Genomic DNA, 25770 nt, shown 5'->3' on the forward strand with positions numbered 1-25770 from the left:
TTTTTTTTTGTTATTATTATTCACCTAGAACCTTTTTTGTACTTTTGGATCGTCTGACAATGGTTCGATTTTGATCAATGACATCGGTTCCCAGGTACCCAACTATTGATTAGATTTTTTTTTTCTCCCTCTTTTTCTTTCGCTCTCTCCTTTCTTTCTAATTTTATTCCCTACCGCGGCAAAACTTTTGATAAAGGTATAATAAGGATGATATTATTTTGCACATCGACAGGACTGGCGCTGCCGCTGCCATTCAGGATGAGATTATACCCTTTATGTCTGGATACGGACGGTTTTCTAACATCTTTTCACAGAACGGCCGTCAGGATTAACAATCACTGTGTGGGTTGGTAACCATTCGTTGGAGACAAATATTTAAGTATCTCCGTTGGAATCTTCTGACCTCACGAGTAAGCTATTTTTACGTAAACTTGTATACATATTTCATTTGTTTATATTATTTAATATTCGTACGAATTGCGCGGTTCGTTTTGCCATCAGCAGGTAAATGTCGAGCCAATCGGAATCGGAATCAGCGAAATAATTAAGCAATTACTACAGTCCAGTCAGTTGTTGATCAAGTTTTTTCTCTCTCTTCTATATTCCATCCCTTTCCCGTCGCGGTGAGATAAATAACAGAGGAAATGTCAAACTGTCGTATTTCTTACGGTGAGATTAGTCATTAGCGATGGGGAATTGCATTATTTATTTGTTGAATAGATTGGCTGCACGCAGCGTGCGTATATAAGGTAAAACCTCCATGCTTTTACTACGAGGAACATAAATACACGCGTGTATATCCAAATGAAGAAATATACTAGCCTCTATAATCCGTAATTTTATTAACTGGCCGGGGTATACTTACGTATGCACGTAGTGTGTATACCTGTCGTAAGAAAATCCCCAGAAGCAAGCTGTGGCACAAAGATTCGTAGTACGATTCGGTGACAATGGTCTTTAATTCCTACTTCGAATTTAGATGAAATCCCATAAATCGCTGGAAAAAAAATTACCCGTATGCTATAGCCAACTACCGGTGGACCGGCAAACCGGCAGCGGCGTCAAATCGGGGGAAAACGAGAGGTGCAGCAGGAGCGCGTAGCGAGGGTGTAAATTACCAGCTTATTCCGAGAGACAGCCTTTGGATAAATAAAAATATTTGTACCGTCGTCGACTCGCGGGTTCACGATACTAAATTAAACCGACTAACGCCGTCCGGGAGATTTCGCCTCTAGTCAAACGGACCGGTTAGTCCCGGTCAGCTTGCACCCTCCCAGAAATATAACAAAACCATTTTACCAAGTCTCGAATGAATATCTGACGCTAAAAACTCCGACTCCGTACGTCGGGCATTTTCCACTTCTCTCAATTTTCATGCAGACTTCTTTGGTCTTATGCGACGGAAAATGTGGTCGAAAAATTGTGGCATCCATCGTATAACGTGCAAAATTGACGCTCTGTAAAACGTATAAACTTTTAACAATCACACAAGTGTTTCATGATTCTTGTCAGTTTCTCGCGTCATCTCGACAAGCCGAAGGAGCCCTTCGATTGGGGCAATTCTAAATTGCCATTCGGTGGTGTAATGAAAGAGCTGCTTAAAGCGTCAGGTAACGCTCTCCGACATGTGAAACGAAACAACGGTATAGATAGGTAGCCCATTCATCGGCACTCATGCATCGTGAAAATGTCTGATTGATGTAGAAATTCTATTCAATGATTGTGTCCTCGAATTGAAAGAAGAGCCATTCAAGCGTAACTTAATATAAAACTGAAGCGATGAAAAGTTGGCCTTTTGGCGAAGATTCTCATCTCCTCATCGCTCCTCGGATTAATAATTGTACCGTCGCACCACGTGCCCTTTGTCCAAACGGACGTTATATTGCGGTACATTATTACCTATACCTACGTATACGTCTACCGCAGAGACTGTACGAAAAAAAAGTATGGCAGGAAAACGGAAGAAGAATGAAAAGTGTAATATTCTCGGTGCCGAACAGCTCTGCTAAAATGTACAAGGAATCGAATTGAATTTATCAGAATTTTCGTCCGGTGGAAATCGATAAACGAATATCCACGGACCTCCCTAAACACCTCATCAATAACGTCCCAGCCAACAGTCTAAGCTGGATGAAAGCATGGGGACAAAAAAAAAACGGAAAGAAAAGGAAGGGAAAAAAGCGAAGGAAATGGGTTTGGCATGCAGATTCCACCCTTGCTACCTTACACGAGGCCTCGACTCACCACGACCGGACTCGATACAAGGGTTTCCTTTTCTTCTCTCTCTCTCTCTCTCTCTCTCTTTTTTTTAACCCCGTCCTATCCTGCAGCAGGAGCAACAGCACTCCCGTTCTGCTCCATTCTATTCGATTCTATCCCGTAGTTCATACGAGGCCGCTGCAACCCCGCGCCGCATAAAACCGACCGGGCGGAAGCCTCGCGGGACCCGAGTCACTCTGCATTCTGTATATCAGGGTGTGCGATACGTTGCAATGATCTATTGCTTTTTAAACGAGGGATTTGCATATCTTGGCGGAAATTTTAAACGCCGGTAAATAGAGACGGATATGAGCACGTGGCGTTAACCCCGTATTATACAAAGGTGCGCGTCGTTCGGATGCAGGTGCCTTTCTTCCTTCCGTGCACATTCCATTCCATATCCTCTTGATACCTGTCATTTTTCAGGATCGTACGAGAGATCTTTGACGGGACTCTTTTTACCGAGCAAGGTCCACTGGACAATTTTACAGTTTCCGTTATACAGAACGTCACGTTATTTTTAGACCCTTAGAGTTTTCTTCCTTTGCATTTACACACGCTTGAGACAAACGTTCGTATAATTCGAAACCTGGATTCCGGGTTTAACGTAAGAAGAGACTGAAGCGGATATCTGCAGAAGGAATGAGAAGGGGAGAAAAAATACGCACGCACGAACGGACGCTTTGCAGAGATTTTCCAGATCATTTACACTGGGTTGCGGAGAGAGTGACTGCCTTGAAACGGCCCGGGACTAGGTATATATGCAGGGCGATCCTTCAACCTTCGGTAAGCATCATGTACCGACGATCAATCAAACGGACCGCGTGTCCTTTGATCACGTGGCATATGTAAGGCATACCAACATCCTCTCCACCGACACACATTCCCATGCTTCCACGCATACTGCGTGGACTTGTTTCGCCGCTCGAAACGAGCATGTCAATCCTTATTTTTTCTATTTTATTTTATTTTTTTACATTCCAATAATAGACTCACCTCATATATACCCTAATTTCATCGCGCCATTGCGAAGAAGTTAGAAAGTGTGAAAAAACTAGGTATTATTGTTCAAACATTGAGTCACCCAAAATTTTGACTCTCGAATGAATCAGAGTTTTTTTTCTTGCCTCCTCATTTATAACCGTGATTAAACTATCCAGTATCACCTTGAAATAGGTACCGCTCAAATTTTCGATCATGAAAAAGTGTGCAATTTACAGAAGCAAAAAAAAATATTTCAGTCATCATAAACATCCGTTGCAACCATTTTTCAGTGCAGCCCAGGTTTTTCCAATCCGAGTCCGGAAACATCGTGATATTATACGGAGTGTAAAATTAAAAGAAAAGTAAATAGCTTTCGAACTCCAAGTTTTTTCCAAGACGCGGCTTAATAAATCTAAAGCTCTGCGTAGTAAAGTTCAGATGTAAAATTACATAGTTTGAAGACCAATCTACGAGACGCATAATATGTAGACAGTTGCTGAATAAGTTGAATGAGAATTGATACAGTTGTTAGGAGAGAATCGGACATCTTTGAATTCAAATCATGAATTGAGTCTCTTATAAGCGGAATAGACGTGTGTTGATCGATTAAAATCCAAATCGAATTCGCCGCTATTGTGGGAAAGGAAAATTGTTCGTTAGATTTTTTTCGCCCGTGAGTGGTTTTCTTTTTCCAACGACTTCCTTTATCGTCGACGTGCTTTGATCGGTAACATTTTAATTCATAGCCTTATATGTACATGGGTGAAACGTTTCGACGGTAACTGTGTACAAGGTTAAGACCTCCGGGACTCTTAAATCAGATCGGAGGTCATGTGCTATTGAATAATATTTTTTTTCAACCAGCAACCTACGATCATGCCGCAAGTGTTGACAATAAAATAGAAATTATTCATGGTTATAGGAAGCTTCTGTGTCCAATTATGTGGGCAGTTTAGTCACGCCAAGAACGCAGACTTCCCGGAAAATCAAAGCGTTGTAGGCACAATGTATCAAAGGACGTAGACACAACTCGTGTACGTGTATTAGGATTAGAAAAGGAAGAAGGAAGGAGAAAGAAACCGAAAGAAACAGGAGAAAACATTCTCTTAATTCAAATCTGTTGTAGAGTACAGCTGGAATACCGCGTTAAAATTGTAAAACGCAAAAAGCTACATCAGAATCATTCGACTATATACCTACTATGTTTGGTGTAAAGCGAACGTAGATGATGTGTCGAGGAAATTCGAAACGTCAACTGCACACGTACTAACCCTAATTGGTCACTCTGGGTAAATTTCACTCCAACATTTTGCAAATTCTAAAACTATGCCGGTGTTTCACAACATTTGAACAATCAATTTTAGTTAGATAAACAGAGAGAGCAGAAGTGTAACCAATTAGGGCTAGGTAAGTGCAATTCAACAACGATTGATCAACGTCGAACACACCCAAGGGTTAAGAAATCAGGTGTTTATAAAAACATGTGCACCCTGTAACCGTTTGTACGAACGTGTATGCCGCAGGAGGATTTTCAAATCCCTTAACTACAGGTGTCGGAAGACCATCAAACACGCGAATTCGATTCTTGGCAAATAATCGGATATGCACAAGGCTTACGATGAATGCCAATGTAGTAAGAACTGTAGCGAAAGGAGAAGAAGAAGGAGAAGAAAAAGAAGAAGAAGAAAAGGAAAAGGGGGGTGGGCGAAAAGACAGGAAGAGGGAGGGTTCAAGATTCGAGGCTGTGTGTATAGGTACATTATCTACACGTACATGCATACAGCATAGTCGCATAATTCAGAATCGACAAAGCGGCAGATTATGGAAATACAGTCCCAGGGCTGAGCGCTCTCTCTCTCTCTCTCTCTCTCTCTCTCTCTCTCTCTGTAGCATAAGGTACGCCAGGCAGAGCGGAGTTTCCATGGCAACAATTGTGACACTCCCACACTCCCGCAGCATCGACTCCCCCTGTTTCCACCTCTTTTCCCCGTAGCCTTACCTTCCTTCCGCGTATACCTCCCTTCGCATCTCGCAGCTCCTCTCGATGCCCTCGCCGCCCTGTCTACCTCATCTCTCTAACGACTTGTTGTTAATGTTGTATCAACTGAACCTTACAAACAACCTCTCCGATATTATAATGCAGGTGCCGGTATCACGTTGTACCCGGAGTTGTAAACGCGGCATCGAAATACCCTGCAACTCGTCGCTGTGCTTCGAGGATGCTCGTAACTCGCCTAATTGTTACACATTGTTATTACCGTTCCTCGCATGAGGGTGAAAAACCTGAGACGCGAGACACGCTTACTTAGCTGTACTTCCAAGAAGTCAATCGCGGTTTAAAGCAGTTTCACGACCATCATTTCCCCAGGAAATAGTCTCGACACGTTCGACTAACTTCAACGGTCTTCTTTCTCCAAACTCGAGCGACGCGGCGATGCGCGAGAAAGAGAAGCGATTTTGATCGAACGCCGCTTCAAGATATCACCAAAACAAAACTTACGTAAATCAAAATCAACGATTTATTCTCGACGAATAAATCGACCGGTACGACGCCTCTCAACATCTCTACCCCCTCTTCCTTCGGCTAATTCACAATCTCCTTCAATATCTTAATATTATTCCTTACCGAGCCGATCGCGAGCACCGAGCGATTGTCTGACCCGCACGGTCTGAGCTCACGCTAGGGGTCGAGGTCCGTCCGGGTCAGCCGGACGATGTCAAAAAATCTGATTCCGAGTCGGTACATTAAATCGGAGCCGAGTGATCCGCAGTCCGGAAATTGTATTAAATCGATTCGAAGCCGAAGAATAAAAATGAATGGCAACCACAGCCGCGGTAGCATGAGATTCCCACGTGCTCCATAGACAAAGTGAGTCGATTACGGTTAGTTTGTCAATTGCTTGGTCAATTTGTCATTCGATTCCGCGTCCGTCATGTTACAGTGTAGCTCGCTTCTTTTTATTTCCCTTCGGTCTTTCTTTCTTCCTTTTGTCTCTTTGTCGATAGGTATTTTCTTGAATTAGGAGACGAACTTTTGCTCATCGTTAGTAACAACGGACCGCGGATAACCGGCGTATAAATTTCGTCACGGTTTTTCGTTCAAAAGGCGAACAGTGACCCGTCCGCATTACAAAGATGCGCACGGCTGCGCTCGAACGATCAAGGAATTCTTACTTACACTTGCGACCTTACACATAGTTACGCAACGACAATTAATTACAAACGATACAAATCTCTCGTTTTGCTTCAACTATTTTCTGCCTCGGTTCCCGCAGCGCCGCGCACAGTATTACCGGACAATAATACCAGCTGCACAACACATCGGTCTAACTGAGATTGTAACGACGTATAAGGCGAAGAATTCTAACGAGGTATGAGGCGAAGAACAGGCCCGTATTCGAATGAAAGGCAATTCTCGCAATTGGAAATAAAGAAGAGAATAAGATTAATTATACGGAAAAGTTACAAAGACGCGCAATTTTACACCGTAAAATGAAAAAGGCAAAGATCTCGCGAAGAAACAAGAGGAAACTTTCCCGCACCACGCGTCTCCCTCTCTCTTGTTTAGTATTTCCTCTCGCTCTCTTTTTCTCTCTTCTTAAATTTCCCATCATTTCACCGGACACTGGCCCTCGCCCCATTGTTCTACGGTTTTATGTAGGCGGCGCCTGTTCCGTCTCCTCCTATTCGTGGGCCACGGCACCCACACACTGGCATCGTTCGCACCGTCGCACCGTACCAGTTGTGAAATAATCACCCCATCCGGACTCGACCGCGAGAATCCACGGCTCTCCTCCTGCACTCCTGGTACACCGAGGGCAAACTTGGTAAACAAAAAGCCGGATAAACGAGAGAAACGAAGGGACGAAAGAACCGGGAGACCGTCAAATCGAGCCGCAAGACGATTGTCTTTTTCGCGAATTTTTGACGATTTAGCAAAATACCCGAACAGCGAAGAGATACGTACGATAAAGAAATGTGCGGAGGTCGAGTTGAACATACAGGGAGGTTCTCTCGAAAGAGTAATGCGTGCGTACGTATACGACATTGTGTCAAGACTGGTTAAATAATAGTCGAAGGAGTGAGGATCGAGCGAGGATGAAGGGGAAGGAATCGGTGCAATAACGCTGGCCGATATTTTCGGTCTTTGAATTGTTATAGGGCGCGGGAGTCGGATAACACGGCCATTCGTCTTTGATAGAACAAAGTATACCGCGGTCCACTTCCATTCTGAATGCGAATCTGATGCAAATGTAAATCCGGGAATGGCAACAATAGGAAACGGTGGTATATGGTAATACTTTCTCCCGTAGGATATAATGTCCCCCATGAACGAGCCTCCTCCTCCTCCTGCTCCTCCTCCCTCCATTTTACTCGAGCAGCTTCGATTCCTGGCTGCTACCGCCGCCGCCGAGCAACTGGAATCGGGAAGAAGTAGGAGGAACAGGACGATACACAATGGTCCCTCTCCGCGGAGCCGGGCATGCCGTGGTATAGGTGAGCCATACAGCGACTCACCTTGATACATCGCCATTCAACCATTGTCCAGGACTCGATCTCTCCCGGACGAGAAAAGAGAAAAAATTCAATTCAGCTTTTAAATTATTTCGACTTGAAATGGGCGTCGCTCTGCCCATAGTCTGGCACCAGCTTCCATAATAATGCCAGTTCGCCGCTTCTATCCGGTAAGGTGGACGTCCCCCGTACAATCTTTTTATACCTAGTGTCAACTGTCTAATGCAAATTCCATTTCCGTGCCCTTCGCCTCGTTATCGCAGAGCTCAGGGCTAATGACTCGTCCGATAGTTTCGCTCTCGTCGTTATTTCGCATTTCCTCGATCACGGAACGCGATTGCTGAACGCTCAAATTCTTCGCGGGTACCTAACTGTACCAACGTAAAGCGGTCGTGAAATACGGAAAAGCGTCGCGGAGAACTCAAAGTAAGAAAAATGGGGCAAAGAGGGCGACAAGAAACTGCAAGCGAGGAAAGCTCGACAATCGCAAGAAATTACTCGTTCGCTAAGAACCGCCAAGTTATATACACGATTTAACAAGTGCCACTCGTTTGTAATCCCCGAAAAATTGGCAACCCTGAATCGCTGATTGTCGTCTGTAGCCGTCCCTTGGGGAGCCGTTAAAAGTCCGGAATGCGAAGAATTAGATCCGTAGTCGCGCTAACGAAGCAAAAATGAATTTTCATTGGCTCTAGATAAGAAAAAAAATAAATTTACGGTTGCACATAATATTTTTATTCCTTCAAATTTCAAACGCGATTTACCAGTATCTCCTCACTTTTCTTCTGCGAACTTTAAATTGCCAAAATAACTGCAAAGAGATAGCAAAAGGAGAAACAAGTCGATGGAAAGACGCGTTTTAATTATCCATGTTTTTTCTGAAACAGGCTCCTTTAGTCGTTTCATTGGTACGCCTGTACGCGACAGACGGCCCTACGGCTCCATTATGACATTATGCTCGAGGTATTGTCTACCACTGAATGCCTGAATGTTGGCTACATTGTCGCGGCACATTGAAGTCACTGTGCTGGGAACACTAAACGCGTTATCGGTCTGATAACGAGCGTCCCATTCTCTGGTAGATGCCGCCTCCGCGACGTTTCGAGATTCTCTCTCCTCTCCTCTCCTCTCCGCCTCTTTCCTAGGCTCTTCCCCGGTCTCATCGGGCTGAAGCGACTGTCGCAATAATTCAAGCGATAATTCCCCATTATTTTTGCCTTTCCGACTGAGGACTGTTTTGTCTCTTGTTTTTTGCTTCTTTGCCTTTTGGTTTTTTTGTTATCAGGCGTGTAGACGAATGAATTGAAATGAACATTAGCACAATAGGCACAATTTTGACGTATAAGTAACAAATCAACGATGAAACCGTAAACGGGCTCCGTTACTTCCGTTACACGAAAAGAAAGATTATTTTTCGCCAGTCTGAATTACAGATGTCCAGATAATCGATGACATTCATTTTTGGAGCACATATCGAACACCTCACACTCGTATGGCTTTGGCCATTGCGTGTAGGTTGAAATAGAAAATTAATAAAATTTCGAGTGAAAGAAGAGAAAGCTGTGCTGGCGAAGCACATACGTTTTCGAGTTTAAAGATGTGTTTTTAGGAGGCCGAAAGGACACAATATTACAGAGACAGAGAGAGAAAAAGCAAGAGAAAAGAATAGGGTGATGAAGGTGAGGGGGGGGAGAGAGACGGCGGATAGTGGAGATCCTTTTGTCCCGACATTTTGTCGGGCGACAATGTCTCGGCGATGAGAACAATGCTGTTACAACGAAGACATACCAATATAATTCTCTTTGCCTGTGTGCACGATATAACCGGGTAGAAAGATACCGGCAACGTACAAAGCTCGGTGCAAAAAGTCATGCGAGAATTGAAAATCGAAAAATAAGATAAGATACTTGAGAGAACGTGAGTTCGCAATTGACAAGCTGATCTCTCCAATTAACTGTTACCAGGCCAAACGAAAATACACGGAGGTGAAGAGAGAGGATGAAAAGAAAGTATACCGCTGGAGTTTTACCGTATTCAAATGTTGCAACATTTAACGATGAGACGGATTTTTTCTCACCTTACTTTTTTGAACTGGAAAGAAACGTAAGGATACGAACATTGTATTTTTTCGCACCTGATTTCTCGTCGTTTGATTTTTTCATCTCTTTATTCGTGCAGGTTTACACGGAGTAAAGAAGCTTCCCTGCACGCCTGCGATAGAAACTATGTATAATGGACACAGAGAAATGTTTATCGAATTGCTGTATGAAAAGGTACGTGTAAGTGCGAAGTACGAACAAGCCAAAAAATATACTCGCCACTGTACGATCAATGAATTGGTGAATAGTGAAACCCGACGTGAATATATTATTTCTAGCGGATGGCCTGTGTGCGGTGATGATAGAAAAACAGCCATCTTTGCCAGTGCTGTCTCAGCAAACATCTTTATTTAATCAATTAAACAAACGTTATAAATTATGCATCTCGAGGCGGACTGGAGTTTGTTCGATGGCTGTCAGTTCCCCGTCCCTTCCAAAGAGAGAGATGGAGAACGAGAGAAACAGTGTGCATGGACGGGTGTTTGTCGGTGTGTGCAAGAGGGGCGGAGGAGTAGCAGAAAGAAGCAGAAAGTGGCGGCGAAAGAAGAACTCGCGAGCGAGACAACAATTGACAAAAACTGACGACTAAGGCGAGCCTGCATTGTCGGGGGCTGAACGAAGACAGTAAACAGGCATTGTTGCCGAGGAAGTATTGTTAGCCCGATGTTCAATTCCTTTTACCCATCTCTCCTCGGCACCCCCAACCCTCTCGGTCCACAATTTATCATTCTCTATTTTCATAAGATGGCCGACAACTTTCGTAAACACATTTCGACGATGGTTTCAACCGACATACGCGCGCATATCTTGTTATATAGTCCTTTCCGTAAGGCATCGGATGTAAGCCATCTTTGATCCTCGGTACGTCGCGAAACTTCAACGTATAATTCAGACGAGCTGAAGTCATTTCTTTCGACGCGTCAGTCGTACTTTGTTGAAATGATCGAATCGAAGAATCAGTGTATGAGGGACGAACGAATTCGGAGGGGAAAAAGTCTGTATCGTGCAATCGCGCATTCGTTGCTGTACCAGCCAAATTATCGTGGCAAAAAAATCAGCTTCAGAATTCGAAAATTAAGACGTACATTTTGCATAACTAAAACGTGTTATATCCCCCCCGTTCTGTGCCTACGATCTATACATTAAATAGAGGACTGCAGCCAGCGGCAGAAAAGCGACGAATAGCCATTCGTTGTATCCGAACAATGGAGGAAACTGGGAAACCTCCTATGATGTATTATGGGAAAACGGAAGCGAAAGTTTTACCCCAGTTTCCCCCGTTTAATGCTATTTAGTGCCATTTAGTGTCGTTTAGTACGCTCCACTGATTCGAGTTTGGTATTTTATTTATTCGACAGCGATAACTCCATTGTGTGTCTTTCGCTCCGAATTTCGAGGGGGGGGCAAGGGGAGGGGGACATTCGTCATTATACGCCATGGACCCTGTCGACACAATCGGTACTCGAACCCATAACGTCTGTATAGTATGTGTATGTTTTTCGCACCACTTCATCCACGCGTTAACACAATTTTTGTTCATTTATCATTATTTTTTTTTCCTGCAATTTTGTCAATCGTGAAAATTCTCTCCGCACCTCTTCTCCGACTAGAGAATGTGAATCATTTGTTTAGTAATAATCAAACTCGTCAAAACAAGATGTTTTGTAGCTCAAAAAGAAGAAACCGAGAGCATCCTTTGCAAGCTTTTCATGAATTCACCAGACTTCTTGCCAACTCCTCGTGATCGAGTCGAGATGGCCAGCCAAAATTAAACCACACGCGTACCTCTGTATAATTATTATACGCATAATACGAACACTTTTACGGAAAACGAAACTTCGTTTTGAGTGGGCAATTGACGTGCGGTGCGGCGGGACTCGCGGGTTGGTAAACGATAATGCACGACAAGGCGGCTTAATTGGCACTTAAGGTAGACAAATTAAGAGAAGTCGGTTAGATACCCTTGCAGAACCCGGTGCTCGAGCGAAGGACGAGGCGAACCCCGCTGCCACGTTTTATCCTCATCGTCCTTGCAAGCTTTTATGCAGCAAACTAGCCAACGCAGCGCAGCCAATGCCGTTAGGTATAAGAATTTAACCGGGGGTTCGCGAAAAGTATGATATTATCAACTGGTTTACCATTTGCCGAAGGACTGTGAAGATCTGTGAGATGATTCTTTCAAACGTAATTGAGATGCATGGAAACACAGGGTAATGGTGAACGGGATGTCATATCGCAATACCAATGTTCCTTCAGTAATACATTTACCATGTGACAGAAACAGAAGTTCCTACTCTACTTGACATTCTTTTGTAAAAACCGAGAGGAAAAAAAAATCGGGACCCTTACGGAACTGTGGATTAAATTTCACGTATTGTTAGTAATTCTGACTCCGACTTGATTCTATGCATCAGCGGCACCCTGTGACGCGTGATAGAGCAAAGACTGAATCTTCAAGGTACGGCTAAATATAGCGTGGAATTTCTCCTATGGTGGATGGACGAAAGTTTCGCCTTACAAGTGTTGAACGACTGCTTTGAACCGAGGAGGCGCTTATTACACTGCGGTATAATTGAGGAGCCCCCGTAGAAGCGGGAGAGTCAGGCACGGGCGAGAAGAGCATAAAGCGCAATGTAAGGCAAAAGCCAAGAGTCTCGGCAGAGCCAATGCCATCTTGGATTTCCAACCCCCCCAGAAGGTGGGAGACTCGGAGAAGAGATAGGTAGCTCTACCTACCCGGCCACGCTTTCTGCGTGCAGCCGCTTATAACTTTCCGCCACGCTGGCCATCATCCCGCTGGATTCCCAGTTTCCACCGAGTTGCCCGCTAAAGGGCGGCCCACTCTTCCAAATAATGCTCGCACCAAGCGGTCCGTCTCCGGCGAACTGGACCGAAATCTTGCTTTAGTATCGAATCTGTTTTACGCGGTTATTTTACGAGCTCTTTCTGACCGTCTCGTCCTCTTCTTTTCCCTCCGAATCAGCTCCGAGCATCATTGGAACGCATCGCGTTTTTGTCTGTGAAGCGCGACGCTGGGATCACGCCGATCTAATTCTAGCTTCTGACGATGCGCATTCGAACCCGCGAGCATATCTAACTACCGTGCAATTCCAATTCTTGCATAGTTATAATATGTCTTCATCGATTCGAAATGGACGGAAAAAGAAAGGAGAAAAGGGATGAGCTGATCATACCGAGGCTTAAAAACTGGTTAATATGGAGGGTTGAAAGAAGAAGGCAGCAACAATGGAATATCGATTATCGTTGGCTGCACTGTCACGACTACAGTGTTGTAAATTGCTACCCGTGATTCACAATCAGTGATCGGAGTATCGTTCAGCTGTTCCGTGCAATGCGTGTACCTACACCGCCATCGCAATCGGGGTGCCCGTGTATTCCTTATAGCTACCCTACGCCCTGCATCTAGCCACTTTGGGATCGTTTTAATGACTCGGTGACGCACGTAGGCACTCCCGCACACTCGGCGATTGAAACCCCTTGCCGAGCTCTTTCAACCCTTTCCAACCTTATCTGAGAAAATAAAGAAACCGCTCTCGAACCGGGAACGAAAAAGTATTATGGGTACAACCACCGAGTCGGGCGCACGTGGCGCCGAGTGACTTTTGACTCCTCGTAATATACCCCCGCAGGCACGGAGGAACGAACACGTTATACGTATATTAAGTTCTAACCTACGAGCATGTGCACTTATATCGTAGGCATATTGTGCAAAGTAACCCCGTTTCCGAATTACCTATTCCCGTGTGTACAAGAGAGAAGGAGCAAGGGGAAAGGGAAAAGCAGTCGGCGGGGTCCCGGTTGTTTAACGTTCCGTGTCGCGATCGCTTCGAGGGTGAATCGTTTCTCTGTGAGGGGGTGGAAATGGGGGCGTGGCACCCTGAGATGTTGGCAAATTGTTTCACAAGCGATCGCGTAACACACTAACGAGTCGCGAGTACGATCCTTACACTGCGAACCTGAACCCCCTTACAGGACAAAGTCGAGTGGCTATACAAGCCTCAGAAGCAGCGAAGCGTGTGTTCGTGACATATGTACACCGATGCACGTTTTTATACGCGAAAGTTGAAAAGTCTCTATGCATAACGATATGAGTATGACAAATTGGATACCTAGACCTTAAAGTTGTAGGTGTGTATACGAATTTCCTGTATCATTTACAGGCATTACTACAGCGATACCGGTCCAAGAGGAAAATCCATGACACGTATGTCTATTACGGGCGCATGCAGGTAGCGAATTGTCGAGATCGTCTTATTCATATCTCGGAGCGAATTAAAAAAAACGAGGGGGGGGGGGGGGAATTGAAATACTCATCACCAGACACGGGGAAACGTGTAAAATTGAATAAACCAATGTAAAAGGGCGTAAAGTCGCATCTGGCGTACTACTGGTGACGCGTGTGTATAAATAAGAGGCAAAATAAAATTGTTGTAAAGATGGGTACGGCGCCCGGGTGAAGCACAAGCGTCGTGGGTATCGAGGGTACAATAAATGTTTGCACTTTGCAGCGGCAACAGCGGTAGTAGTAGTAACAGGAGGTAGAGCTGCAGAGCTCGAAGCTACCGGATGCAGCGTGGCATCTAGCAGGGCCAGTGTTTGCTCAGGCCTGGATCGCAAATAGGACCCGACAATACGAAACTGCCTACATCCACACCGACGCGGGATGTATAAATATGTATTCCATACGCAGAGAGACCCGGAGAGGCCGGCGCCTCGGTGTGCCTCTTTCGAACGTCAGGATAGACACGTCCGCAGTGCACCGAGGTCCACACACGAATAAACGTAACTGTAAAGTGTAAGCCCCGCTACGGGCTCTACGCTGGATATACACAATACTCACGAACGTATGCCTCATTCTTTCATTTCTATAGGTGTCACTAGCAGACCTGCCAGTCCAAGACCGCGTGGACACTTGGTATGCACCGAACGTACGTAACCTGCGTTCGCATGCTCCGACGTAGTTATGGACCGCGCGCGGAGTGCGGAGTGCGTCATTTCGATCTAGCGGTGATTATGCCGCATCCACCGGACCACTGACCAGTAAACTCAGCAAAGCAAGGTTGACAATTGCGGATGAGAACCGACGCAGAGTTCTTCACAATATCTAGCAAGTTTCTTTCGATCCTTGCGTTTTCAGTTGGATCGTTTGTGTCAAGCTGCGGTTACGGCACAAACGTGCCCAGGTGTTGTTGCCCTCTCCGTTCAAGAAACTAGGTGCACGTATCCGATAGAAGAGGCACAATTATATGGAAAGGTAGAACTTTGTTGCACCAAACGACGCGGTAGACAGAGTATATAATAGCGGTACCTGCGTTTACATTTTCCTCGCGTTACATGCATACGGATAATTAAGCACAAACGAACGCCAAGCCAGTTGTGTCAATCGTATTGTTGAACGCGGAGTGCGTTCATTATTAATTGAAAATAAACACAATGATCGGAAGACAGGCGACGTATCTTACATAGCCTGCCTGCATGTAATCCGTACGAATGTATGTACGAATGTACGGATCGACTAAGGCCACCTTAACAGCGTTTAGACATGTCACGCGCCATATGTCGCAATGTCGACAGCCGACTTGGTAGCGCACTGTAATAATTGTTTCAAAACTGAATATACGTGTGCGGTAATGATAAACGGAAATCGACGTCCTAGCGTGTCGCCAAAACTTATGTTTACACGGACAAAGGCTCACCCGATGGGGAACCAAGATAAACTGATTTCAGCAAATGGAGTGGATTATTATCTCCGTTTTCAAAACTTTTTCTTTCACGGTTACACCGTGAAACGCGCCATTTTTGCTGACGGCTAACGACTATTACCGATGCGAATCTAAAAGTAAGAAGCGTGCCGTGAATAAAAGGCAAGGTTGAAGCGTGGCCTTTATTCCGCGTAGACAACCGCCGCAAGCATACGAAATTCCGACGCGGTGCGAAAGGTATTCAAATTTGTGGTCATAAGTGGCTTGAATGTGAACTGCAGAAGCGAGGATCAGACGCGTTCCTCGCACGCGCGCATCTCTAAACTACACGGTCAATGGGCGCGCATGTATAAGCATGCCTGCTGGATAAACGTATGCGCAAGCATGATGTATCTTAGGAATATGCAGTATACAACAAGGAAAGGCAAGGCAACGATCGACGCGCCATTCAAATGAATCAATCTTTGCGAATACTTAATCCTCTGGGCCCTCTTCTTAAATATTCATCAACAAGAGACAGCGTGTCTCCTTTTACGACGGGGATCCTGATCAGAAATTACAATATTTTCTTCATAATTGTTCCGCCGTTCCTTCGATCGGGTCGTATGTGGTTCACTGTGCTACGCCTACCTGCAAATGGTTACCTACCTGTAAAAGTATAAGTAGTAGAATCCAACTTTTACTTGTATTTTCAGCATATCGATAGTAATTCGAGTAATTGTTTTGTTGCCGGCGACAAAACGTTTGGCGTGTTGAATACGAAATGGAAATATGTATGGAAACTGCTGGGAGATCAAGAATCCTCGAAACTTGATCTATGAAAATTCGACTACTGATACTATAACGAAAATAGTTCTAGCTCGAACAAACATCGAAAGAACAATAGCAAGAAATGAAGAATAATCTTGTTTCCAAGCATGAAGAGCAATTCTCGATGGGGGCAATATTTTAAAAAAGGGTTTCTTCCTGGAGCGCGAAGGAGGTGGTACGCATGCGGCGCAGCGGTTTCGATAACGCATAGATCATCGGCGATCGTTGGATCGGATGAAAGTGCGTGTACCTCGACGTGCGAGGATCCCAGCAGCCCTTAAATAGATCGTAATTCGAGTATCGGCTATAAATCTGGGTCATAAAGATGTCCGTACTCTTGTACTAAACGGGGTGAAAATGGGCCCGGAAATGTCCTCGAGAAGGGCCTCAGGACGTTGGATAGAATTGGAGCGCGCGGGCCTTACGCCTCGAGAAGTGATCTACATACCATTGTGCGGTGAGATTTATAGCGGTTGAAGGGCCAAAAAGTTGCTTCCGACTGTAGCCACCAACGTTTTCGAGGATGAGATCTTTATCGGTAGAGTAAGTATACCTTTTCCCGACGTTTGCACTCTGCTGCAGGTACCAAGGGCAAGAGACTCGAAGAAATGGTTATAAACATCAGGGGTTAATCGTTACGCAACGGAGAAGTTGGCGGAAATTCGAAGCACAAATGCCATCGTTTCCACGCGTCAATTGTATTTGACTCAGAGGTTTAGAAAATCCACGTTCAAAAATACAGCCGTAATCTTTTTGTTGAGAAAAGTACAGGTAGATTTTACTCTCACATACCCCGGGGTTATTATATTGCTGGATAAAAGCGGCGTATATATAAATATTTTTAATCGGAAGGGGAAAAACAAGTCAAAGAAGAGAAAAATGAGAGCACTCCCCGGTGAAAAAATTGAAGGAATAAAAAAAAAAGTACGGTGCAGTGTTTAGACGTAGGTAACCTATATATACCTACATATATACCTGTGTATATAGGGAAAGTATTTGGCGTGCGAAGAAAGGCTTTCTTTTCTTTTCTTCCTCGCGGGGCGAGTACGGGATGGAAAAATGTGGGATAAAAAAAAAGAGGCCAGGATAAAAAAAAAAAAAAACACGTAAAAGCTTCGGAGCTCCGGAGTCGAGAAGAGAGAGACGAAGACGAAGGAAAAACGAGAGGGGGAGAGAGATGGAATTATACACGGGGAGGGGTGGCGGCCGACAATGCCGCATTTAAATTAAATTTAAAGTGTCATCCCCTGGGCGCGCATTGTTGAGCATCGTGACGTTAGTCCGCCGCTCGGCAAAACCCGCCCCAGAAAACCCTGGGGGAAGAAAACCGACCGTATCAAGTTCTGACGGCTCTGATCCGTGCGCGAAAGAAAATTAAAACTGGCCAAGCCAAAAGGACAGCAAAGAGGGAAGGGGGAAAGGAAATTTACCCTCGAATATCCTTCCCGGATTGGGACCCCATATTCCCCAGATAAGTCTCCTTCAAGGTGAATATTACCCCAGAGATGGGGAAAAGAAGACAAAGTTCAAAATTGACGTATCAAAAGAATTCATAAAAACTATAAGGCACGTTCCGTCAAAAAGCTGTACAAGCATAATCCGACCGCATCGAATGACGACGAGATGAACCGTCGCTGCGCGATACGGAATTCAAGGAGGATTTACCGTGTCGGGGAGTGATCGCGTATTAATATCCGTCGGTACATCAGAAACGATAGTAAGTCATACTTATCGAAAAAGTTTATGAAAGATGAAACGTCCGTATTGTCAAGGCGAACGACTTTTGTTCGGAACAATTTTTCATTGCACAACTTTACAAAGCTCGAAGAAATATATTACGGCTATAATAATTTCACTCTCTCACTTGAGGAAAGGAAAGTTTTATCGATATCCCGATGCTTGTAGCTCCACAACGAAAGCTTATACATTGTATAACTCCCTCGAAACGATTATATTATACATATACATTCTACCAATCTTTTCAGTCCTTGAGTACAAGTATTTGCAACGGAGGGAATTCCCCGATGTATCATCTCCTCGTGCGTGGCGTCGAGCTCGTTACCTAAACTCTAGATACTCGCGGTCTCTCTCTTTCTCTCTCTCTCTCTCTCTCTCTATCTCTTTCTCTCGATATTAAGAGTCGTGAATAAGCCCGGTTATAAAGATTTCTGTAAATATATACGAGGCACAAAAGAACCGGGTAAGCAAAAGTCTAGACCGATTCTATTCACATGAGAGTATCTATCCTCTCCTTATACACGCTAAAGTAATAGATCACAATGCGAGGGGTATAATTTATCACCACTTATAACAAGGAGCCGCAAGTTTCTGCATATTTCAACCCCTCCCTTCCCTCCATCTCTCCCACTCACCCGTTCGCGAGGGTGGTTCAGGATGAGCTGCTATATACGCGTCGTAGTCCTGCAGCGGGAATGGGAGCGTGGAAGACAGGCGAGTCGAGCGAGGCAGGCAAGCAGGCAGACGTTATTTATTCGTCGCCATTATGTCACAAGGCACGCGGAATATTGTTCAAGACATCGCGCATACATTAGGCGAACCTTTTATTACACCGCAACCACTTATTTGTTAACATAATAAAGCATGTTACGACAAGGACGACAAGGACGAGATGAGAGCGAAGAGAGAAGCGAGGTCGCGGGGAACTCGGGCCGGCTAAAACGCGTACCGCGACCATTTCTCGGGGGAAATGGGAAATGGGAAACGGAAAACGAGAGAAAGACCGACCGAGGCCTTTTCCGTCAGCTTTTAGTCACGCCGGATGCCGATACGAATATCATTTGTATTACCGACTTCCGGAGCGAGAAAAGTTCGTGCGCTGCTCGTAAAGCGTGTGACGCTTCACCCCCTCCTAATGAGCGAAAATTAAAGAACAGAAAAGATACGATGGAAAAAAGAGAAGGAAAAATTGGCGAACGGACGAGATTACTTGGATTTCCTCATTCTGAACCCGGGAACGAACGGGCGAAGGTATAATGGATACGGTACAAGGTACCCAGGTCTAGGTATATAACGCGTGGCGTCATTTATACCTGCACATCACGGATGTTTCCGCAAGAGCCGCGAGTGGCCCCCTAAATTCTGGAGGACAAAGTGATCCCCCAACAGTGGAATGGACTGGTGCAGATGCACGGTGAATATATCCCCTAATTGCGCGAAGGATCGATCTATCGATTTGTATCGATACTCGGCCCGGCTTCGCTAACCAAGCACAAAGCGTTGGGCTAATGACAACCAGAGACAAGGGGTCGGATTTGAAACCCCATCTGCTTTTAGTACCGAATCTTCCCATGGACTGATACTTGACTCGAGCATCGCAACTATTGATTAACTTCTGACACTAATCGATTCGCATTCACACCGAATATTTTTCTCACCGCTCCACCCTTCTCGCATAACGCTTATGCTTTTTACTTCAATTTCTCGTTCACGTCAATTTTTTTCTCCCAAATACCTCCGCACGAGGGGAAATGTTCACCTCGGACAAAAAATGTTTCAAAAATATGCGAATTTAATCAAAATCTGTTTTCTATCGCAACTGTCAATTACAGTGATACTTGCAATTTTTTTTACACAGGCATGTATGTACCTGTAGTGTTAGCTCCGTTCCGTAGTGTTGCATTGCTTTACTAAAAAAAAAAAAATTGCTGCTCCTTCGTTTAACCTAGTAGATGGTATTTTGAAAGTGCAGCACACGGGGATGAACAGGGTATCGTTTTCCGATGCATGGGGGTCCAAGGTGTCGAGGGGCTTCCAAGCGCCATGTACCAGCGTGACTCCAACTTTTCACACCGTATCCACGTGACCATATTTTCTATTAGGGATGTTTTGCGCCGATAGTTTCCACCGGTTAGCCCTAGCAGCTGTTTTCTTGTTTACGAAAATAACACCGCGGTACCAGCTTTTCGATTTGTCTTATACGCGAAATTCGCTTAGCCACTCGCTGTCGAAAATTCAGCGGATTTCACGAAACTCGGTTACGTAGTAGAACAGCTGAGCTGTTCAAACACTTCGCAACTTCATTGACACCGCAGACGACAATTATTGCGAATATTCATTGACGTTCGAAACGCGGTTAAACTTACGGAAGAGGTAAAATACGTAAAATTTTTACCACGTTCGTACACGAAGTTTTATCTTTGCAAGTTACACTGCTGACAGCTGTTAATATTTGCAGCATTAGTACGGACTCGTGTTAACACAAACGTACGTTTTCGAATATCCTATTTTGCTCGATTAAATGGTCGGCATAATGAACTTGAGCACAGTGTTGTGAGAAAAACACATCATTCATGTCAACGCTGGTCGTTTCGAAAGTGTTTCAAAAAAGAATTCTATCTTTAGCAAATCTAACGAATTTCGCACAGTTACCATTGCTTCGCCAGCTGATCTGCTGCAAAGTCTTCTATGAAATATCATGTACCGCCTTCGGTAAACTCAAGGAATTTGCGCATCTTTAAGCCTTTCAAGAATAACTGCAAATACCGCGATAATAATTTTCGAGTGTATCGCCTTATTCCTGAGATGCTGCGGTGCTTGTGAATTATGCAACAGAGACGAAAAGGGTATACGTATAATGGGTGGCTACGTTATTATCGTCGTTATGCGATAAAGGTTATGTACGTAGACGTTGAGATTTCGTACAAATGAAATTCAATGTGTGTATATAAATACCTGCGACTAAACAGCGTATTATTATATTTATTATTTATATAACGCGGTGGCTATTGGCAATATCGTATTTCTAAAGGCTTCCCGTTTAATTAGTACGGGAACAGAGCTAAAAGACGTATAATATCCGAAAGCAAATACACGCGTAAAGATGAACAATTAATTGCGTAATGATCAGTGAATAAGGGCGAAGGTGCGTATATAATATACGCCCAGAGAGATGCCCACGTAACTCGGAAGATCGAATTGGGATCGAGTTTCGAGCGGAAATATGGGCATTGAATGGACAATGATACCGATGCACGACAAAGCTCGAACATTTCTTTGGGGTTCGGTTATAGCTGATATGGTCAGTTCCCCGAGTTGCGTTACGTTGCGTCAATGGCTCAGCAATTGCACGGCTGTCGCGGATAACGTGCCGTGGACAAACGACGCCGCTCCGTCCATTCATCACCGTCTATTTTCACCTCTGAACCGTTTTTGTCCTCCGTCTCATCTCAGGCTCATTCATGATCCGATATACATCCATCCGTACCTGTATAAACCGAAGTGCGTGAGTCTCCGACACCCGAATCACGCGTTCGTACTTAACGTGACGCGCATTACCCGGTAGCCGCGTATTTTACGATCATCCTCGCGATAAATTCACTAGAATTACGTCGGATGGGGGGAAGAAGTTGATTAATTAATTAATCGAATAATTCGAGGAAGTGGAAGAAACGTGAACGATGCAAACTACCGGATTGTAAAAGATATTGGATCTGTACAACAACGAATCGTCGACTTCTTGCTCCGCACAGCGAATCATCGTCGCGGGGTAGCAGCGAAGAAGAAAATAAATGGAACAAGCATAATCCGTGAAACGCATAAAATTTTGTCACACCGCGTTGCTTCTCGTTTTTTCGACCTCGGGATCCCCACATTTTTTGCTACTTCCCCGTCGGACACCAGATCGAAAACATCAGGCCCACAAAAAGGGCCATGAATTTAAAATTATCTGTTGCCGCGCGTCTAGCGTCTCGAGCAAGTGCAGCAGCCAGCGGAAGGAAAGCGCTTGGAGCGATTCGCCCTGTAGCCGTTCGACGTCAAATTCCATGAAATCGAATTGAAAATGATCGATACGCTTCCCATCGAATCTATAGAGAGAATCGGGTCTCGGTACGGGTGGATGAAAAAGCTACCTGGTCTTACCTGCCTTCATATATGATCCGCTGCAGTTCGCCGCAGGGTTTTAAAACCTGTCAACCGTCGACCGAAACTATACATATCCGTATACATTATACACACGTGCGTTTAGGTAGGTATCCGTACACGCGCACACCAACCGAACAAATTGAACGTGTCCCCACGATTTTTAATAAATCGATTTACTCACGCACTCCGCGCTTCCCCTCGGACAATGCGCCGACAAATCGAACGGCAAAGCGGTTTAAAAAATGGTTAACCGAAAGAAAATAAAGATCCTATGGGTAATCGATGAGAAAAATGTGGAGAAATAAAAAACAGAATTTGCAATACCTCGGTCGCGTAACATACGTCGGGTTGGTATAGTTGCGCAGTTTCCGAAGAACCCGCTCCTCTCGATCTATGGTAAACTGTACCCTTCGAATACGATTTACAGAGATTACACGTTTCCTTCGTAACGTGGAGCCTGCAAACGAAATACCAAACATCGCTAATTCAACACCTTCGGCTGCCGTATTTCTTCGATTATATCAGGTACCTACGCGACACAAGTGGAATTGAGAAACGACGATCGAAGCGATTCGGGGCCACCCGTTAAATCGCGAGGCACAAACCATATGGGGGCCATACATATAGGTGCAGAATGTACCATCACCATACGCGAGTGTATAACAAGCCGGTGACTTTATATTATGTATATCATTGTTTGTTCAGCCGTTGTCTGCAGGCTGACGAAGACGACAAAGGAAGCTTCCCGATGCATTTATACAGTAGTTATAACTACAGGTATATTATAGATGCGTTTATACCGCAACAGAGTGTATATAATACACAACAAGGAATTGTCGGAGAAAAGTTGGAGCCACCACCAATATAAATAAGAGGTTAAACTTGCAGCGACGAGGGCAGCACGCGCACGCTCCGAGTGATGTTATATTATATCGTGCCCCATAATGCACGGTGGAGACATTAAGGTGGAGTAATCCACGCTACAATGAGTCTCGATAATGAAGCTACAAGTAGACGAGCTACGTCCAAGAAACCATTTTGAATTCCTGAATAAATTACTGACGAATAAAAACAACCACTAGGTGCTGAGACTCTACCGAGTCTATTGGTGAATATCGCAAATAGTTTCATACGTCGGTACAGATGTTTTCTATTTCTTGAGACAAGAAAAAGAAATTCAATTATTACTTGCAACGGCCATATGGGATTTCGTTGTATTTGTTTGTTCTTTTTTTTTTTTTTTTTTAAATGTAGACGGCAAAGGCAATACTCTACATGAATTTCCCCAATTTATTACATTGGAGTTCGCAATGAAGAAAGGTTCGGAAAATTCACTTTGTCGCGGCCTCTCCCTTGACCCTGTAACATGTGTACCGAAGCTTTTCACGTCCCACCAACCGAACCGCGTTTTTGCCGCGTGGGCATCGATTTCGATGAAATTCCAATGTATGGCGAAGCTTGTCTCGACTTGTGCACGACCACGTACAAGTAGTTCCTGATCTACAGAGGGTTTGATCTTGAGAAAAGAAATTTTGATATAAGAAAAAGTCGACCAACTGAGCAGAAAAAAAAAATCATATGATTACGAGGAAATTTCAACTGCCCACGTTTTCAAGGATGTTGGTTGGCACAAAAAAATTTTGCCTTTTCCGACGATGTATCGATAAATTTGTAACGTCGAGAAGGCGATTGCCTCTAATTTCATCGAATCACTTGCAAAACATTACGGCTGTACAATAGGGATAAAGCTGAAATACATGAATAACTTTACGGTCTCGTGATCGCTTGCCAATGGACAAAAAAAATGTCTCATTGCCAGATAATGAGAATTTCTTGCTCGTTTAGCTCGACAATCCTTCGTATACACCGGCAGCTTTCGCATATACCAGATAGGTACTTTACGGAGTTTCACAAGGCTCGATAATAGAAGGAACGAACGAAAGAAGCGGGTCGACCGATTGAGGTAAGAATTTTCGATATGCACACATCGTGCAGAGGCGTGTTACAGGTACAGCTAGAATGAAGTAACGACTGCCGCAGTACCCTGCATTTATTTCAGTAATATCGGCATACGTATACAGAGTATGCCTGAGTATGGGTATGGGTATGGGTATACACCGCAAGCTGTACATATTATAAGGCTCCTTTTCTCGCGCTCCTCATTTGGTGTCTGTCATTGAATGAACGTTCATTATGGTGCCTCCCGGACTAACAATCAGGTTCATTTTGTCTCTCTGGCTTGGTTGACAATGGATACCACACTCAGTCGCTCCGCGCGCGTCTCTTGCCGGGGCACCGCCATCTTGACTTCACCGCGATGTTCTTTTGTGGTCTTATAAAGCAGCCCAAGAAGAAAAAGATGGGGGCACGGTACGGTGCACCTCCTTCTCCTCCACCCCTTCTGCTCCTCATCTTTCCCGCTCCCTCCTTCCTCTCGAACTTATACCATGCAGCTCTTTCTCTTCTTCGTCCAAACGAAAAGGACAGGCCGGAGACAAGCATGATGAAGACGAAGAAGAAGAAAGAACCAGAAGAAGAGGAAGATGTACCGAAGAGCTACCGTACAATTCACCCTCTTGCGCATTTGTAATATGTCATTCTCTGTACTCTGGTTCACATATTTTTTTTATTCTCACTTTTTATCAATCGATCGTATAATCAATTACGTTACAATATTTATCGAATACGACGTTGAAATTATAAACTTAGTATTAAAGAAAAAAAATTTTCTCTTGTCATCGCGTTTTTCTTCTTTTTTTTTTATTCTTTTCAGCGAAACAATTTCTACTTGCAAGTTAGCAATGAATTTAATGTATGAAAGTCGAAAATGAGCTTGGAAAAGTGTACCCAGAATTGCCCTTAGTTGAGTGAAGAACGCGTTGGGCGGTCTTGTGTTTTGTTATTTATTTACTTTTTTCTTCCTTTTCCATCTATTTTCACTTTGTCCATACTCTTTTTTTCTTATTCACGGTTAAGCAGGCAGCCAATCAGAATCCTCGAAGAAACAGGCTGGCATCATGTCGCGTCGCGGGAGAGTCGAGAGACGAGAGACGGAGTAAAAAATAAAGAATTACATTTCTATAAGCCTCAAGTCGCTCGCTCGCTTTCGGTTCGTTCGTTCGTTCGTATTGAACACACACACACACACTACACTACAATAATCGACGATGTATAACGTGTACTGCAGGGTATAAACATGATGTCATTCGCGTATATAGTCGAGTGCATTTTATAACACCAGAAAAATTTTTCACCGTCCAAGTATTTTTATACGCATACCTTACGTTACACGTGTAACAGGTCCGAACGTAGTATGTTATGTACCACGAAGGGATGGAAAGCAAAGTTTGAAACCACCGTGTCTACCCGAAAGTCTCGTTATACTTTATACGAATTAATTGCAATTAGCGCAACGAACTCGGTAGGTACCTATTTACACGCCATATTCATACCTACACGCGTATATAATAATATACGTCAGGTCACGTGACGTCGAT

This window comes from Neodiprion fabricii, chromosome 2 (assembly GCF_021155785.1).
Source record: "Neodiprion fabricii isolate iyNeoFabr1 chromosome 2, iyNeoFabr1.1, whole genome shotgun sequence".
NCBI lineage: Eukaryota > Metazoa > Arthropoda > Insecta > Hymenoptera > Diprionidae > Neodiprion > Neodiprion fabricii.